This window comes from Rhinolophus sinicus, chromosome 15, assembly GCF_057876585.1.
Source record: "Rhinolophus sinicus isolate RSI-liver-muscle chromosome 15, RSI-T2T, whole genome shotgun sequence".
Taxonomy (NCBI): domain Eukaryota; kingdom Metazoa; phylum Chordata; class Mammalia; order Chiroptera; family Rhinolophidae; genus Rhinolophus; species Rhinolophus sinicus.
Window position 1 is genome coordinate 95,245,711 of NC_142515.1, and position 5,472 is coordinate 95,251,182.

Here is a 5,472-nt window from a genome sequence, read left to right on the forward strand (position 1 = left end):
GAGGGCAGGTGGCAGTCTGCACAACCACGTCGGACACGCACCATGTTGTACGCTCACAGGCTTCATTTTCACAGAAACCAGTCATCCTGAGAGGCCAGCTCTCTCTACACAGTCTCCGCCCATCGCGACCTCCTTAACTCCAGTTCCTTCTTCAGCTGTCCCTGCAGCATCATTCTAGAGAACTTTCCGGGGCCCAGCCCCTGCTCAGACCCTCAGCCTTCAGAGCGCTTGCCACAAGGAGATCACACAGGGATTCGTACATTTATGTTTGCCGTGTCACATGACACATAAGCGTCAGGGATCTGGTCTGTCTCCTGTGCTGAGGAAACATTGGCTGAACTCTGGCCAGCATACTACTTAAAAAAATAGTGCTAACCTGTGTATTTTTCATTATTACTAGAATTTCAAGTTCAACATCCATTTATATTTAACCGCATTTACCGTTTTTCATTCAATGTTCCTCCTTGGGTCTTGGCCCTTCCGAAGTTTGGGGTAAATTTTCTTCTGCTTGGAGAATGTTCTTTAAAATTTCCTTTGATGAAAGTTGGCTGGTGGCAAACTATTTTATTTGCCTACAAATGTCTTCATTTCACTGTGTTCTTGAAAACGATTTTTGATGCAAAGTTGACTCTGTTTTTTTAAAAATCAGTATATTGAAGATATGATTCCCTGTCTTCTGGCTTCCAATGGTGCTTTTGCAATGTCAGCTGTCAGTATAATTGTTGTTTCTTTGAGGATAATCTCTTTATTCTGGCTGATCTGAAAGTCATCTCTTCGCTTTTGATGTTTTACAATTTTATTACAATTGATCTAGACAGGAGTTATTATTTTGACAAATTTTAAATTCAACTATAACATTGTATAGTGAAGAATTATCCAAAGAAAGTTCTGGCCTCTGTCTTGGCTCCTGGGAGGTAACCCCTAAACCCTTGGGATTTCCCCTGTAACACGAGTGTGTTGGCTTCATGGTGGGCCCCTTGGGCCACACTTGGTAGTTTGTGCTGTTTAGATGACTCATGGTGGGACTCTGGATCACTTAGGCTAAGGAGATACTCAGAATGAGGGCTGGCCACACCAGGAAGACCAACCACGTGATTAGATGGATGAGCCACGTGATATCAGCTGGAGCTCCAGAAAAGGGAGAGGGCGCCAGAGACTGAGCCACGTGGAAATGCTTCAGTGAGTCGTGTAACAAATCAATCAGTGATGCTTGTAAGGCTTGCGGTGAGATAATGAGACTGAGAGAGTCAGGCGGGTTGAGCAAAGTGAGTACTTTATTCTCCACAATCCAGCGAGGTTCACCGGTCCGCAGAGGTGGGGCCGGTAAAGTCGCGCCCAGGGTAGAGGGAGGGAGGTATATATGCAGTTTTTGGGGTGGGGGTTGGCTGAGTGAGGTGGCAGGTGAGCAGGCACCCCCAGTGCAGATCTGGCGTGAGCGGCTGCATCCGGAGCTGTTTATCGCACCAGGGTCTGCTGCCTTTTCTGGGAATCACCAGGGGCCCCAGTTTCTATCATGCGAGGAGGGGTCTGACTTGGCAGAGGGGTATTTTTGGCTCCTGGCCACTTTGACCATGCCCGCAGCTGACCTAACAATGCTTACCTAACCCCAGGAAAAACTCTGAACACTGAAACTTGGTTGTGCTTCCCTGGTTGGCAATAATCTTCGCTTATTTTTGCAAATTGATGTGTGTGGAGGAGGATGCACCCCTGTGCCCTACAGAAACTTTTCAGTGTTAAATCTCCAGTGTCTGGCCATGGTCAGTGCTGGGGAAACATCTGCTAAGAAATACATGGGACTATTTTCTTTTCTCTATGTCTCATCTCTTTTTTGTTCCTTCATTCTTCTGTTCCTGCCTTCTTTTGTGCTCGATTGCCTTTTTTTTTCTAGTGTCCCATTTTGATCCCACCCTCATTTCCTTTTCATAGGCTTTTGATCTGCCTGTTGCTTGGTCCTTCTGCCATCCTTTGACCCAGATGGCGGTGGGTAGCATATGTCTCTATAGCTTTTGGCAGATGCCACCTGGGAAGTTGCCTCACCCTGAACGGCTCTGAGAGGATAAAACAAAAGCAAGCTTCTGTGCTAGTCCCTGGGTAGAGGGCCCTGAGGACAGACCAAACTGCACAGCCACAGTTTGAGAATGAGATCCATATTGCACCCCCCACCTGGGGCATCTAGCCCCACAGGTTAAGGGCTCTATCGCACAAGACTAATACGACCTCCCCACCCCTTTGATGCCAATCACCAAGTCCAGGTCGTCACCTGTGCTTCTGACCCTCCAACTATAGATCAGACGTTCCCATAAGCTGGGCCTCGGGTTCGATGAATTTGCTAGAACAGCTCAAAGAACTCAGAGAAATATTTCACTTATTAGATTCTGGTTTATTACAAAGGATATTAAAGAATACAAATCAAAAGCCAGTTGAAAAGATACACAGGGCAAGGTCCTTCTGTCCCCATGCAGTTTGGGGCTTAGTATGTGGATGCACCTGGTTCACCAACTGGAAGCTCTCTGAACCCTGTCCTTTTGTGGTTTTTACGGAGGCTTCCTTACATAGGCACGATTAATTAAATCATTGGCCATTGGTGGTTGATTCAGCCGCCAGCAGTTATTACCACGTGCGCGCTGACTCAGGGACTGGCTGGCACTTTCATAGTTCCATCCTGTCAGATGAGACAAAGTCTATGAGGGGATCTGGAGGTCCCCTTCACAATGCTCTCTTCAGGCTGCTGAAGAGAGCATTGTGAAGGGGACCTCCAGGTCCCCTCATAAATATGACTGTCATGATCTTGATCAGATGAAAATTGTCTCCATGTTTTTTTCAGGGTGACCGGATAGGCCAGTAGAGTCGATTCTTAACGATCGAGTTGATGCTTCTCATTTGGAGATTCTTCACATCTCTCAGCCTGCATCGGAGGTCGGTCATGACGACCTGGCTGCGCTCAGCGGAGGTGAGATGGGTGACTTGGATTTATTATTGCTTATGAGGTTTTCAAAAAATTCAGGTAAAATATGCATAACCTAAAATTTACCATCATAACCATTTTTAAGTGTCCAGTTCAGTGACACTCAGCACATTCCCATCGTTGTGCAGCCATCACACCATCCATCTCCAGGACTCTTTTCATTTTGTAAAACTAAAACTCTCCCCATTAACACGAACTCTCCATCCCCTTCCCCCAGCCCCTGGCACCCATCATTCTATTTTCTGTCTCTGAATTTGACTCCTCTAGGGACCCTATAAGTGAAATCATACAATGTTTGTCATTTTGTGTCTGGCTTATTTCATTCAGCATAATGTCCTCCAGATTCACCCACATTGTAGCAGGTGTCAGAATATCCTTCCTTTTTAAGGCTGAATAATATTTTATTGTGGATATACTCATATTTTGTTTATCCATTCATCTGTCAATGGACACTTGACTGTTTCCAGCTCTTGGCTATTGTGAATAATGCTGCTATGAAAATTAATAAAGGAAACCTAAGATTGGAGTAGGGAGGGCCTGTAGGGGGAGCTTTCATGTGCTACCACTCATCATTGGTTGCCTCAAACAGGAAGAGATGTACCTTGCATCTCCAAGAGGATAATGTTTTCTACTCTGTATCCCAGCAGGAGGAAGGAAGATTTTTCTCTTTCCTGGCAACAGTTCAGCCAATGTGAGACTGTCACAACCCAGCCAATGAAAAGCCACTGCACTCCAAGCTCTCAGTTTCTTCCAATAGGCACTTTGGTTATAAAAGTTCTCCCAACTAACCCCTTTCCTCTATAAAAGAACAGTTCTTCTCCTTTGTTCTTTGACTGGCCTAGGTGTTGCTATAGTTTGCATATCCCAAATTGCAATTCTCTGCTATTTCTGAATAAACCCATTTTTGCTGGTAAAATAAATTTTATTTTTAAGGCCAACACTGCTATGAACAGGGGTGTACGAATATCTCTTTGAGACCCTGCTTTCGATTCTTTTGATCATATACGCAAAAGCAGAATTGCTAGATCATATGGTACTTCTATTTCTAATTTTTTTGAGGAACCGCCATATTGTTTTCCACAGTGGCTGAACCATTTTACATTCCCACCAACAGTGCACAAAAGCTCTGATTTCTCTACATTCTCACCAACACTTGTTATTTTCTGTTTTCTTGATAGGAGCCACTCTCATGGGGGTGAGGTGGTAGTCACTTCCCAGTGTTGAGTCTGCTTCTGCCTTCCTAGAAGTGTTTTGGGTTTATAAAGTCATTAGGACTGGTGAGCAGCCCCAGGGAGAAGTAACTGCCAGAGAAACCCAGGACAGTGAAACCCTTCCCCTGGGAGAAACAGAGCCACTTAGGCCCCACCCACTGTGCCTTTCCCAAGGTCACCCTGCAGACAGGAGCACAAGTGCAGGTGAGGTTCATGGAACCCTCAGCTCTGGCAGAGACAGGTTCTCGTTTCTCCAGTTCAGGGTTGGACAACCTGTTCTGCCACAATCTCACAGATGCCACTCCCAGGTTTAATTTGCACAGCAAATGAGGTCAGTGAAGAAAGGGAGGAGATATTACAGGGGAGGCAAAGAGGAGGTGGATGGAAAGGGGTGGATGGGACAGCCACTTGGCTCTGTAACACCCCTGCTCTCCTGCAGGGTCTGCACAAACCCCGGGGGCAGGGTGATGAGTCACTCCTGCTGTGATCCTCCAAAGAACAGGTGAAGGTGAAAGGATGGTTAGCTACCCAAATCAGGGCTTCTCAATTTTAACCTCCAAGGGACATCTGGCCATGTTTGGAGACATTTTTTTGGTGGTCAGAACCCAGGGGTCAAGGAGGTGAAATTTTTTAAAATAGGAAATATTTTTATTTCAGAAACTATTGAAGGCATCCTAAAACCTTAAACAGGATTCTGGACATGTAAACATGGACATGGACTACATAACAGACAAATAAATATGCAAATCTGTCCCCCCTCTGGAGTTGGAACTAGACATTGGACACTGGAGGGAGGGTGTCCTTTATTACATAAGAGTTTCTGAAGTCATATAAATATAGAATCCTTTTTTCTTTTTTTCCTATAGAATACTTTATAATAGTGGATCAGCGTTAAATACTAGTTATTGAATTTTTATAAGTTAATTAGTCTTGTGGACTGATAAAGTTCTGTACATCAACATGTAGAGACAGTCCCATCCCCCGTGGGCCCAGCATCTGTACCCAAGTCAGTGTACAGACATCTGTAAGTGGTGAGAGATCGGTTTAGACCCATGTCCAGGGAAGTGGGGAGGGCAGAGCAGGGCAAGGGAACAGATGTCTTATAGGGTTATCCCTGCTCCTGGACCCCCAGCTGAAGGCTGAAAGGAGCTGTTGGGCCTAAGACTGTCTCCCCTTCCCATTCTTAGTCTTTTGAACAACCAACGGGGTCCTGGTGGTGGGGACATGGGCAGTTCTAGAGAGAGGACATGGAGGAGAGTGGACACAGAGGAGAGAGATAAAACCTAATCCTATCTT

The 5,472-nt window shown here is 45.6% G+C and overlaps 1 long non-coding RNA gene across 1 annotated transcript; it reads left to right on the top strand.

Moving 5' to 3' along the window:
- The first annotated feature begins 1,125 nt into the window (after positions 1-1,125).
- Positions 1,126-3,747, top strand: LOC148755270 (uncharacterized). The gene is made up of 3 exons (XR_016019033.1): positions 1,126-1,265; positions 2,825-2,950; positions 3,610-3,747. It is a non-coding gene; the product is annotated as an uncharacterized LOC148755270 (long non-coding RNA).
- Positions 3,748-5,472: the final 1,725 nt, after the last annotated feature.